Raw genomic sequence first — 14,757 nt, 5'->3', positions numbered from 1 at the left:
GTGGTGCAGTCGGCGCATGGTCTGAACTGAAAGCGGAAATAGCTCGGGAACGTGTTAAGCAAAACTGTTCATCCGTACTTAGGATGATAGTTTCAAACAGAGGATGCATACGCATACCTCTGTCCCTATTCATAATATTGTGGTCGGATGAACAGATTCGTAGGCTCTCGAGCCATTTACGGTTCCAGAACCCATGCGCTCGATCCACAATAACCGCATCCTGTGGGGAAATTTGATGCTGCTTCTCCAAAAATGCTCGGCCACAGCAGACTTATTGTAATCAGCGGTTTTTATAGCATTTGCATGCTCTCCCAGACGATCCTTGAGCCGTCGTTTTGTCTCGCCCACATATGTTTGGTGTGTGATCTGATTTAATGGTTGGTTGGTGTGTGATCTGATTTAATGCTAAAATATGAATTTTCCCAACCTCAGAGGCCTTTTTCAGGATATTGGTTTGACTCATTACACACAAGTAATTTAGAATGGATTTGTTTTATTACAAGGTGAGAGGAGTTGGTATTACTATTTATGGCAGAGACAGCACTGAGTGAGTCAGTGTATATTAAGGCAGACGAAATTAGAAGTTGAGTAATGTGACCTAGAGCCAAGTTAATAGCATAAAGCTCAGCAATGAAGATACTGCATCCTATGGGTAATGAGGGAGAAGCGGTGAATGATGGAAAGATAGCTGCAGCGCCTACTTGGGTCTCAGTTTTTGATCCGTCTGTATAGATCTTACAGGCCTGTGAACTGGAAGCAGAGTGAGTTTCATGTAATTGTGCAATATTGACGGGACACAAGGTGTTCTTTCCCCACTGTTGGAAATAGTCATCGTAAATTGCAGGGATATTTCTCCATGGTGGATCAGGCGGCGTTATGTCCCGATATATATTGCCGATCTCAATATTCCACGTTTGAGTTAGTTCTTTAAGTCTAAGTGCAGCAGGTCTGTTTTCATTTGGTTTACTGTTGTAAAATGAGTCCCATTCAGTATTGTAAAGACATCTCCAATTCGGGTGAGAGGGAAGACTGCAGATTTTTGCGGCATATATCAAAAGCAATGTTTTCCTCCGAAGATGTAAGGAAGGTTCGTGGGCTTCAATGTAAAGACTGCCGACCGGGCTAGCCGGGTGGGTAAAGTGCCTACCTGGCAACCCAAAGGTCGCGGGTTCGATTCCCGCCTTGAGCTTGGATCAAAGTGCAGCAAAAAAAAAAAAAAAAAAAAAACTTTGGGAGGTGCATTATGGCCACAGAAGCCTATGCGCCAACAACTACAAAAAAAAAAAAAAAAAAAAATGTAAAGACTCTGGACTAGAGAGGGTCTGAAAACCCCTAGAGAAACTCGAAGGGCACTGTGCTGGATGGTATTTAATCGCTCTAAGGTACTCTTCCTTGCAGAGTCATACACTGGAGAACCGTAGTCCAAGCGGGACCTGATGAGAGCTCTATAAATATGGATAAGAGTATGCTGATCAGCGCCCCATGACATAGATGACACACACCGAAGGATATTCAATTTCTTCAAGCAGATGGTTCGGAGATAGGCCACATGTGCTTGAAAGTTCAGTTTTCTATCTAGTATCAAGCCAAGAAAGCGGACAGTGTTAACCAGAGGAACCGACACATTTTTTATCTTTAACTCAGGATGAAATGACCGGAGTTTGCAGAAATGAGTGGTAGTGGATTTCTGTTCAGCAAGATGGTATCCATTGCGTAAAGTCCACGATTCTATTCTGTTTAGAGAAATTTGTAACTGTCTTTCTATAGAATTCATATTTTGTGATTGGCACGATATGGTGAGGTCATCTGCATACATATATACTTCAATAGTTTTTGGAAGATCTTCCAATATATTGTTGACCCTAATTGCAAATAGCGTTGGACTCAGTATTGAACCCTGTGGGACACCCTCTTCTTTAATATGAGATATTGATAGGAAGTTTTGATATCTGACTTGAAAAGTACGTAACTTTAAAAAGTTCTGAATAATTTGAGGTAGATAGCCTCTCAACCCTAATTGATGCATATCCTTGATAATACCATGACGCCATGTGGTGTCGAATGCTTTCTGAATATCCAGGTTGACCATAACTAAATGCTGTCTCCTGATGAAGGCGTTACGTATGTTAGATTCAATTTTGACAAGTAAATCTAGGGTGGACCTATTTTTGCGGAAACCATATTGGTGGTCAGAAAGCAGATTTTGGGAGTCTAGAATCCAGGTGAGTCTCTTATGCACCATCCTTTCGAAGATCTTGCCCAAACAGCTTGTCAATGAATGACGCCATGAGAGAGGATATGTGTTTTCTGAGAAGATCCTGTTATAAAAATAGCAATAGTGTGTACAGATCAGCTTCACACAGATGTTTAAGCATTCTGTAGTGAATGCCGTCTGGTCCTGCTGCACTATTTGGAGATTTACTCAAGGATTCTTTGAGTTCAGCTATAATAATAAAAGGTTGGTTATATGGGAGTGGGAGATTAGTGGAAAAATTTAATTTTTTTCGTTCTTCATTAGTTTTAATTCTCTGAAAAGTAGTCACATAAGTGGTAGAGGCGGAAGTATTATAGAAGGATTCTGCTAAAGCATTTGCGATGTCAGTAGGAGAGGATAGGTCCTGACCATTCCACTGTATTATTGGAGACTGTAACGGTAGAAATTTTCCATTCAGAGCTTGTATTTTTTTCCAGATAATCCGAGTGTCAGTATTTTTGTTAATAGTTGAGGCAAATTTAATCCAGGAGTCACGTTTTGCTTTTTTCCTAATTTGTCTTGCTTTGGCTCTTAGTTTTTTGAAAACTATAAGGTTGGCGGTAGTGGGGAATTTGCGAAATTGGTTCCAAGCACGGTTTTTTTCTACTTTCGCTATGGTACAATCTTGATTCCACCAATGGTTTTGGTGTACCCACTTGCTCTGTTTGGATCTTGGAATAGAAATTTCGGCTGCTGATAATATATGGCTGGTAATGTGTTCAGTTACGTCATCAATATGCTGTTGCTGTACATACTGTTTGTTTAGTAGGACACAAGTAGAGTAGTTTTTCCAGTCTGCTTTGTGGAAATTCCAAGATAAATGGGCTTTCGGGCATGATACGACCTGTGTTTGAATTGAGCTGATGATGGGAAAATGGTCATTGTGGAATGGATCATTCAACACAAACCATTCCATACTTGGAAAAAGAGATGCTGAACAGATAGATAAGTCTATGGCAGATGTTGTACCTGTAGGTAATTGAATATGAGTTGGAGAGCCAGTGTTTAATACAGTCAGATTATGATTATCTAGGAATGTTTCAATTAATTGGCCTCTCTTATCCATAGTGGAGGATCCCCACAATGGATGGTGACCGTTGAAATCACCGAGTAAACAGACAGGAGGTGGTAGTTGTGTTAAAAGGCTGTCAAGTTCAGTCTGGGAACAAGAATAATTAGGTGGTATATAAACAGATGCAAGAGTTAATGATATTCCCATTGCTATCCGAACTGCTACCACTTCTAGGGAGGTTACTAGTTGGAGATGTCTTGATGGCATGGTAGTTTTCACAAGAATACCTACCCCTCCACGAGAAGAGTCAGAATCACTGTCTCGCCTAAACGTATTTTGTTTTTGAATTTGAGTGAAACTTTTGGTGATAAAAATGTTTCCTGTAAGCATACTCCTAATGGGTTAGTGCGTATGAGTAAATCATTCAGGTCATCTATATTACTGCGTAGTCCTCTGCAGTTCCATTGAAGGAATTTGTTCATTGATTGGGTTTATTTGACGAAGATTGATCTGACTGTTTTTTCTGAGGTTTCTGTCTATTTTGTTTTGATTTTTCATTTCTGGGAAAGGTTGGGCGTCCTGTGTCCATGGTATCATTGGCATGTAGTTCTAGTACTGTGTCTTCGTCCTCTGACTGAACCTCCATTTCCATGTTGCTATGGCGTGGTTTCATTGTCTTTTTATTTTCAACACTAACAGATTTTGTTCTTTCGGGATGGCATCAGTTGGAATACTGATTGGTGTGTTGCTAGTTTCATTAACTGTAGATTTTTTATTGTACGTTAGCAAAGTTTTGGCCCAGGTGGCAAATGAAATGTTTGATTCTATGGAGACATCTGTTTGAGTTGAAATTGACCGGCTATTTTTAGTGACCGATGCGTATGATCGGCTAGGCATGGTTAACAGAATTTGCTTCCTTGCTTCTGGGTATGTGATTTTATGCTCCACCTTATATTTCACGAGATTAGGTGCCAACCTAATCTCGTGACTCTAGACATCTAGCACACACAAAGGCATCCTCCTTGGCTAGATCATGTTCTGGTTTAGAAAGGTCGCAAACATTTCACACATTTTTTTGAAACTGATGAGTTGGAGAATCGTCCCCTTCGTTTCTCCCTTTGTTTGCCTGTTTTCCAAAGGTCACATGCTTTAGAAAAGGCAGGATGGCTTCCTTTACAGTTAGGGCAAGTAGGAGTGGTAGCTGTAAAGTCACCTTGGGAATGCTCCTTAGAGCCACAAATAGGACACACAGCATCGCCTCGGCATGCCGTCTGAGAATGGCCATACTTTTGGCACTTAAAGCAGCGAATGGGATTTGGGATGTAGGGCCGAATCTTGCAGTTTAAATAACTTGCTTTAACAGAAGATGGAAGAGTCGGAGTGCTAAATGTCAAAATGATGGACCTGGTTGATAGTAGGTTGCCATCTTTTTTGGTCATTATTCTCCGCGCACGAGTCACTTTTTGTTCCCTGAGTTCTTGCATTATCTCTTCTTCTGACACAGATAGCAAGTCCCATTCGCTGATAACGCCTCTAGAAGTGTTAAGGGTGTTATGGGGCGTAACTGACACTGGAATACTGTTAAATGATGTTAACTTTAACAGCTTCTCTGAGTGATTTGTCTTAGAAGTTTCAATTAGGTCTCCAGATTGGAGATGCTTAAACATTTTAGGAGATCCACAAACCGATTCCAAACATTTCTGAATAAGAAAAGGCGATAATTTGCCAACAGGTTGCGTGGATAACGAGTGCATTATAAGAAATGCCGGCACGTCTTTATTCTGATTTTCCGTCCTTAGTCGCTTTGGACGATTGGAGTCAAGATCAATATCAGGAATTTCCGACCTTGAGCTCGAGGGCTCTAACAGTGGATAGTTACTTATATCCATGTCGGCTCCTTCGGCTCCTTTTGGCCCTGGGGGTTTGTCTTTACCACCCAGGTTACCGGCCCCGCCACGGGGAGGCAGGAGCAGTGCCACGAGGTGACCAAGCGGCTATTAGTTGTGTTAGTAATAAAGAAAACGAAACAGAAAGGTTTCTTTCTTTCTGGGCCTTTGCTACTTCTTGTAGAACAAAAGAGCTACTTAAATATAAAATGAGAAAAAACGGTATTCAGAAATAAACAGAATATATACAATGGCAAAAGCTCTTTACATAGCTCGCTTTGGAAAACGCACTGAGATCGCTTGGCCACGGAACGCTTGGCACACAGAGCCAACCCATGCTGTGTCTTAACTATTACTGCAGTCTTGTCCAGATGATCCTGCAATTCTTCTTTAACCAGTGATTAAATTATTTTCCCTGGAACAGAAGTTAAACTAACAGGTCTATAGTTAATTGTGTCACCTTTTGAACCCCCTTTGTGAATTGGTGATACATTTCCATATCTCCAGCCCATGGGGACCTTCCCTGAGTCCAAGGAAGCTCTCATAATTAGGGCTAAGGGTTTGCTTACCTCCTTTAATATATCTGGATAGATCTCATCCACCCCAGGTGCCTTCCTTATGTTTAAACTTTAACAATTTCTCCTACAATTTACTCTCAGTCATTACAAGATTATCTAACTTACTGCCAGAGTTTAATACACCTCTGGCATTCCCCTCCCTGAATAACTCCTCATATGTGAATGTAGATGCAAAATACTCATTCAGTTCATCAGCAACCTGAGCATGATCATCAATAGTCAACCCATCTAAGTGAAGTGGTCCAATCTGATTCATCCCTTTACTTCTAGAGTTTACATAAGTAAAGAACTCTTTGCTGTTTTTCTTTGCATCCTTTGACAAAGATTTCTCGTAATCTGCCTTCTCCTGCTTAACCTCCTTTGTGACTTGATCACAGACTAGTTTGCTATTTTTGCTATTTTGTTTTTAGGAGCATTAGCAACTAAAGCCATATTGCTCCGTGGAAATGCGGTGGTCATTCCCTGCCCTTCCCGCATCCTCCGTATTTGGTGAATCACGGACTCGAAGCCCGGTCTAATCAAGGAGCGTGTCTTACACACTGCTGCTCCTGCTCACCTGGCTACAGAGGTGCCTCATCACAGACTAGTTTATACTTCTGTGTCATATCTGATACTTTTTGTGCATCCCATACATTTTTCTTCTCTGCCACAAACCTCATTAATTCATCTGACATCCATTTAGGCCTAAACCTTGAACAGTATTTCTTAGTTGGAATGAAAAGCTGTACAGAATTACAATACTGTACAGAATTTAAAAACTGTCTGAAACCTTTGTAGTCACCTTTACGAAAGCAAAAGCCCTTTCCTTTAGTCTTGATGGTAGTTACACCTTTAAGTAATTCCCACATCAGTACATTGTGATCACTGTCACCCAGTGGTTCCTTTATCTGCAAATTCTTAATGCATGAATAATCACTGCTGATAATCAGATCAGGAGTATTACTCCCTCTGGTTACCTCTCGTACATGTTGCTGTAGTAAACAGTCATCCAATAAATCCACAAAAGTCTTGCTAGTGTGCGAGTGACCAACCCTAAAGTTCCAGTCAATATCTGCAAAGTTAAAATCCCCAATTATAAGACATTTTGATTTACTGGCCCATTCTATTTCTCTGCATAATTGCTCATTATACTCATCAGATTCATTAGGCCTATAACACACACCTACTCTCATTTTTCCTTTACCAGTGCTTATTTCACACCAAACAGACTCAATGCTGCATTGTCCACCAACATCAATTGGGTGCACTTCCTTAGATTTTATGTTTCTTAACTAACAGCATAACCCCTCCTCCCTTCCTGTACACATTGTACTCCACAAATTCCAATTCTGCACTGCTTATATCTGTGTGATACCACATTGCTGATATCCCAAGAATATCTGCCTTTGATGTCTTGACTAGCACTTCAACCTCATCAAATTTATTAACTATACTCCTAGAATTGGTGCACATGCAAGTATACATGCACCTGTTCCTACTCTTAATTACCCTAACACAGCCCATGTATTAACTTGTTCCACTATGACTCCCAACAGTCCTGGAAATCTCCATTACCTTGCTTTTCAGGCTGCTGCTCATTCTAATAGAAGCAATGCAACAATCACTTTTGCCTGTGGCCAGTGTTAACCTTTTAGTCTGTGTATCCCCCCCAAGCTAACAGTTTTCTGACCAATCTAACTTTGATAGCATCAGCAAATATTCTTGCACCCTTTCTATTTAAATGTACCGTATCACTGTAGAAGCAGTCTCTCCTGTCAACAAGCACAGACCAGCCTGAAAAAAATTCTACCCCTTGAGCCTTGCCCAGGGTTGAATTGATCAACAAGGCTCTCATCATATACTCCCTCCTATTGTGTCTGGGCAAAATTGCAGACACTTTCACATTTAACCCTAACTCGCGACATTTTTCCAACATTGACCTGTACTTATTGAGTACATCTGCAGATCTCTTACTCTTAATGTCATTAGTTCCAACATGTACATCACCTTTTATGCCCTTAAAAGATGATATCTGCTTTACAATGCCATCAACTTTTGCCGTGGGCAGACATACCCTGATCTTGTTCCACCTATCCTTCTTGCGTAGTATATTCCCGGTCTCCCTGACAGTAGAGTCACCAACAATAAGTAGTTCCTCTGGGACCTGCACATTCTGCCTTGGAGATTACCTCTGTTTTGCCTGATGCACAGGAGTGAGTTCTGTCGTTGAGCTGGGCAGCTGAGAGCTTGATGGGCCCTCATATTAATTTTTTCGAGGGCATGTACCCTATACCTCAAGCTCTCATAGATGCCCATCAGAACGCTGAGTTGGCACCTAATCTCGTGACTCTAGACATCTAGTACACACAAAGGCATCCTCCTCAGCTAGATCATGTTCTGTTTTAGAAAGGTCACAAACATTTCACACATTTTTTTGAAACTGATGAGTTGGAGAATCGTCCCCTTCGTTTCTCCCTCAAGTCACAGCACTCTTGCTAGTCTGTCTTCTTTGCTTCACAGCTCTAGTCTGGGTCATGATTTCAGTTTAAATACAATTTAATTAACAATGAATTTTAATAAGATTAATATTATTTTCGATTAATTGATAATAAATAAATCTTTATTTGTCCTACCAAATTTAAAATATAGGTGTACATTGGTACATCTATATTTTGAATTTGGAAGGACAGAAAATGCCAGGGGATTAGCATAAAATGTGAATAAAAGAATGTCTAAAATATACAAGAAAGGTTAATATACACGAAAAGATGAAATATAAACTGCATTACTCATCACTACATTTCTGTCTAGAGTCCTGGCAGTTGTAATACAAAAGTTCATCTTAACATCACATCCACTGCATCAACTTGTGCGAGATATACACTATTCAATTGCGTACACACAGTTCTTGACAGAAATTCACACAACTACTAGGCAACAATAGCCTCAGCGAGCCACACTGCTGTTTGTTTCCTATATTTCGGATCTTCTATGAGCCTTAGTAAGTCAATTCCGATATGTGTTAAGAACTGAATTGATTCTAATGTACTGACGGGTATAAACCTGTCGGCCATATTTAGTCTGTTGGTCTTCATTCTCAAGGATTTTGTGCATCTTAATGCAGATGGCGAGATGTGCCACTCGCAAAGCCGCCAGAAGCATGGTGATGATATCGTGCATCCAGGCAATGATGTCTGCGGTTTAAGCTATTCAGAGGGATGCGTGGTCCTTAACTGTTGAGGGAGATGCCAGAATTCACTCGCATATATTTTCCTAATGTGGGTAGGGGTGGCTGACGCCCACAATTTGGCGCCATACAAAATGGCCGATTATACTGTGGTTCTTAAATATCGTTTAAATTGGCCTATAGTGCTCGTGGCTATAATAAGCTAACAGATTCCTAATACAGTTCTGCCTATTATGCTATCTAGTTTTACTTTATACCTTACGCTATCAGTTCGATACACACACACACACACACACACACACACACACACACACACACACACGTTAAGCTATTTCTTATCAAGCCGACCAGGCTAGCCAGGTGGGTAAAGTGCCTGCCTGGCAACCCAAAGGTTGCGGGTTCGAATCCCACCTTGGGCTTGGATCAGAGTAAAATACAAAAACTTTGGGAGGTGCATTATGGCCACAGAAGCCGATGTGACAGCAACTAACAAAAAAAAAAAAAAAATTCTTATAGACTACAATATGGCAGCTAGTTTGACAATAATGGCGCGAACACCGCGAATCATAACTTCCAAAAATCGCTTGTTAAATTCAAAATAAGAAGCTAACGAATACTACTAAACCTATTTAATATCTCTGTAAAACACAATGTACTATTAATTAATGAAGAATATGGTAAAAATTAAAAATACTTATCCCTTTACAGCAGCCAAAAATCCACTGACTGTTAGTAAAATAAATGAAGATGGAATTCTCACTGTTATAAAGAATTCCAGAACTATGGGTCATATATTCAAATTACAGGTATTGAGGTTTAGATTATATTGTAGGAAGGTTTTCTTTAGCTAGTGAGTCATTGATTGCTCAAACAAGTTGCCCTTGCAGGTAGTTGAGGCTGACGTTTGAATAAATTCAAAGGCCAACTGGAAAGTTACCTGTGTGAGTGAGGAAAACAAGTTGTATTTTCTTATCTACTTGTTTTTTTTTTTTTTTGTCAGTGCAGCAAAAGCCTGTGGCTTCATTGCACTATATGGCAAATACTATTACTATTGACAGTATAACCATGAGCCTTCCTTGCTTTCTGTTTACACTGCAAGGAAAGCATGAGCATGTCTGCTTGTATCATAATCTATAATCACTCATCCTGAAACCTGATCAGGATGAAAAAGGTGTAGGCTTTAGTTAGTTAACTACTGAGATTCAGGGTCACAGGAATTAATTAACTTTAATTCCTTCTCCCCCATGCAGTCTGTAAGCTACTCATGTTTCCCAAATGCAAAACCTTACTTGTAACTGATTTAAATCACTCTGAAGTGAAGTGGTGAACCTAGTCACAATTATCTACCATCCTACCACTATTAACTCACCAGCAAACTTTGAAACTTGCCTTGTATATCTACATGAAAATCACTGAAAAAGATCAGAAACAGGGGTGGTTATTTCAAAGAACGAATAAAATGTATTTGTCAACCTTTCAGTTCTTTTTGTGTTTCCTCTAATTTGTTTAATCATTTCTAATGTAGATTTAAGTATTTTTTTCATTGAAAACCACTAATGAACCATTTCATTAAAGAACAAAAATTTTAGTGTTCACAAATAAATGAAATAAAAACCAAAAAAACCTTTATAAATTTAGGTTTTCATTTCATTTATTTGTGACTAAAACTGTATATTGTAATTTTACATATAATAAATTTATAAAAACTTTCCATTCATTTGGAACTATTATTTTCTGAACTAAAATTACAATAATGTAAACATGTTAAGAGTATAAATTTAATTTGAAAATTTGTTAGAATTTAATTTGGAAAACTGTTTAGAATGTAAATTTAAATTACCCTACATTCCCCTTATTTTGGTCCTGTATGGACTGATGTGGGATCTGGTAAGAATCCTGAAATGTTACCTTTGTAATGAAGTTTAGGAATTAGGTAAAAGCACTTAATACACTAATTTTGCATAATGCATATGGCGAATGAGTGGTTCATTTCAAAAATTTAATCCATGGATAATCACCATGTAGTGTAATTTCCAAATTATATTAATACTTGAAAGGACATTGTTGGGTAGACACACTGCAAGAAATGAGTTCAAAATATAGAGTTGGTATCAAAATAGGAAAAGTAAAATCAAAGTATCAGATCTTGTTTCTGCAAAGAATCAAAAAGCTTTAAGGGAAAAAAATTGATGACATTCTATTGAAATTCAATATTCAGGAATTTCATTAAAAGTCAACAATTACCAAATATTAGAGGGTGATGGTGAATCAACCAACACCTTCTAAATTCAAGCCATGTTGTATTTTTGTTCACTTTAAAATATTGCTTCATCCACAATCACTTCTGCTTCTTTTGCCTCTATTTAACTAATTAATACCAGTAACTAATTAATTAATGGTATCTATTTAACAAATAAATGTGCAGTCTCTCCTGCACAAACAAGTGCATCTACCAACATAAATAAGAATGAAGGTGTTCTCTAAATAAATTTAGATAACTGGTATTAAATTACAAAAATTACCATATTTTATGAAATTTCTCCCCCCCCCAACCCCAAACTATCTAGCTTACACACAGGAAATAATGATTTTTTTATAATTTTATCCAATAGGTTATCTTTGAACGTAGCATTCTGTCCTCCTTATCTGACAAGTTTCCACATAGAATCTAGAAATGATTTAATTATAAAAAAATAGCTTTGTGCACCCATACTAACTGTTTTTTTTTTTAATATGAAAGTGTAGGTAAACATGAAGGCACACTATTGTAATTTCTTAACTCAATTTTATTACACAATAAATTCTACTTTAAAAATAATTAACGTGATTTTCTAGTGATTTTGATAATTTTTGTTAATATTAGTTTAATTTTAAACTCGGTATAATGCTAACTAAATTATAAAATAAAATTGTTACTAATAAATAAACGATCTTTATGGGGTTAAATGTACACAGAAGTTACAATGGAGGGCCTAATGGAAATCATTAAAGTTATAAGAAAATTATTTTCTTATGGAAGTGAGTTATGCACAAAGAATATAGACGATATTTACTATTTAAAAGCTTGCAATTTTTGCATAAAAGCTTTCATTGATTTGTATAATAAAACGTGTCATCACATTTTAAAGTAAATTAGATAATTCTAGTCTTCTTTATTAACTCCACTTGGCTATCGGCCAAATGGAGTTAAAGAAAATGCGGCCGGCAGCCGCATTTTCCATACTTCGATAACATCAGCTAAAAATGAAAATCGTATGCATTCGGGGTAAAAATAATAGTACGCTTTGGATTTAGAATTCATATAATTAGATGCACGAACTACATACGGCCCTCTTATCGAAATTGATGGGGAAGGAGAGCGCTGTTCGAAGGGATGAAAAGGAGATAATACGCATGCGCATTGCAACACACACAAAACGTCAACGCAGCTGACTTGTAATACACTGTACTGCATTTAAATTGCTATTCCTCCCCTTTCTTTACAAGATACACTACTACACTTACTTTTTCGAAGCCCACTGTAATTTTTTGTCCCTTGACTCAGCGAGAGGCTTGTAGCTTTTCTTCTTGTCAACTTAGAAGAAAAAACCCGTAGTTTTAGTCCTATCTCCAGTCTGTCTGAAAACAATGAAAACATACGCGAACCCTAAATATCTCCACATGAAATCTCAAAGGATACTTAACGTGACTTGCAGGAGATGAAGCGACCGGAAACGGAGTGACAAACCCTCCCACTAACCGGAAATGTGCTGGAAGTGTGTCACGCGAAATCATTGCTTACTCAGTAGTTGATGAGCAATCAGTAAGATAGGAAAATATAGTCACATGGCCACTTCTCTGAAACCATTTCCAGTTTTCCTTTTGAACAATAAAAACTGCACGGTTAAAACAAAGAATAATATTTTAATTTCTACTGCTTCCAAGAAAATTATATAAAAAGGTTCGCTAATGGTTATATATATATATATATATATATATATATATATATATATTATGTGAGGTAAAAGTTAGGTAAAAGTAATAAAAATAAATAAATATGGCTATGTAGCTATCATTAGAGGCAGCAATTGCACATCCTCCACATGATGCCTAATTATATCTGATAATTAAAATAAATATGATATTTAAATAAAATCATCAGCCAGTAGTACGGCAATAATGCAGAGCGAAATGAAACGCAAAATAATATAAATAAACAAACAGGGAAGGGAAAGTAGAGATAATAGGACAAAAAGGTAGTCGATAATCCCCTATATAATTTAGTCAATTAAGTCATTAAACCCAATTAATAAAAAACGATATAAATTTAAATAATGCCAATTATAAATAATTTAGCGGTACCGCCCTTGAAGGTACCAGTTCCAAAAGACGTGAAATATCACCAAATCCTCTGTCGATATGGGGCATGATGGTCAGTCTATTATTTTGATATTTTAGTTTTTGGTAGTTTCTTTAACCCTTTTTTGGTGATATTTCACGTCTTTTGGAACTGGTACCTTCAAGGGCGGTACCGCTAAATTATTTATAATTGGCATTATTTAAATTTATATCGTTTTTTATTAATTGGGTTTAATGACTTAATTGACTAAATTATATAGGGGATTATCGACTACCTTTTTGTCCTATTATCTCTACTTTCCCTTCCCTGTTTGTTTATTTATATTATTTTGCGTTTCATTTCGCTCTGCATTATTGCCGTACTACTGGCTGATGATTTTATTTAAATATCATATTTATTTTAATTATCAGATATATATATATATATATATATATCAAACTACAAAAATGTCCGTGATGATGACTATTAGATATATTTTACTAAAGTAGCTAGGCGTGTGTGATTTCAAAACCGTGCATAAAATGCAAATTTTTGTTTTCTTTATTTTAGAAACTAAACTAGAATCTCCCGAATCTCGATAACATTTTAAATATTATATTGTTAAATTAGGAACAAAATCGCTCTCTGTGTAACTGGTAGCGGTACAAGGCTGGTTACACTTAAATTTTTGGAATTTCGCTTTGGCATTTTAGAAAGATTTTATGTTTCACTCTTGCATTTTGGTAAGATTTTACATTGGAATAAAATACAGGCGAATATTATTATAACGGCAGTAATTCACGTAAAAGAAAAGCAATCGTCCAGTTTATTGAACAAATCTATCATAATTATATTCAAAAGAAATTCAGTTGAAAATGAAGCAGATTTATCTAGCTATTATGTAATGAAAGTACAAGCTGACAGCATGGAGGCAAAATTAAGAATGAAACAACTTCTGTGTACTTTTTATACATATATATTATTTATTGTTCTTTTTCTGCTTTAACGCCATACTTAGTAGAAATAAAACTCAGCCATGCTGGTTATCATCATTCTTCTCTTTTTTTTTTCTTTTTTTTTTTTTTTTGGCTAGTGCAGCATAAGCCTCAGGCTTTCTTTCACCATATGGCTAATAATAATAATAATTTCAGATCTTTCTCCGCTGTTCATACGTGCAGCGTTGGTGTTCCTGTGTCCACTGTACCCACAGCTATAGGTGGTAGATGACTTTCATCAACCGGTGAAATACCACCACTTTGCTTATTGGAGGCTTGAAGTGGTGAAACCCATGTTTAGTCTCTAGAGCAAAGTTTCCGGCATCCCCCTCCTCCCTTACTTCTCCTTCAACCCATGCACGGTACTAAGTACTATAGGTTTTGATACCTTTCGTGTTTGGGGTTTTTCATAAAAAAAAAAAAAAAAATGCCCGACAGATACAGCTGTATTATGCGTTCCGATATACCACTCTCGACACAACCCCTTTCAGAGGCGGACCGGTCATAAACCTTAGATGGGAAACCCCGGTGCGTTGGAGGCCAGAGGC

The 14,757-nt window shown here is 37.6% G+C and overlaps 1 protein-coding gene across 5 annotated transcripts in view; it reads right to left on the bottom strand.

The window, feature by feature from the left end:
- Positions 1-14,757, bottom strand: part of Utx (Utx histone demethylase) — a 758,689-nt gene that overhangs the window by 314,740 nt on the left and 429,192 nt on the right. The window contains exon 1 of one of the 5 annotated variants that reach the window (XM_090377776.1): positions 12,401-12,482. The exons of the other annotated variants lie outside the window; for them this stretch is intronic. The gene's annotated coding sequence lies outside the window, so the exon portion shown is untranslated. Of the gene's footprint in view, positions 1-12,400; positions 12,483-14,757 lie in introns of those variants that run through there. 5 annotated transcript variants of the gene reach the window in all.

This window comes from Mastigoproctus giganteus, chromosome 1, assembly GCF_048544385.1.
Source record: "Mastigoproctus giganteus isolate SK-2022 chromosome 1, ASM4854438v1, whole genome shotgun sequence".
Classification (NCBI taxonomy): domain Eukaryota; kingdom Metazoa; phylum Arthropoda; class Arachnida; order Uropygi; family Thelyphonidae; genus Mastigoproctus; species Mastigoproctus giganteus.
This window is presented reverse-complemented; position numbering and strand designations above follow the sequence as displayed.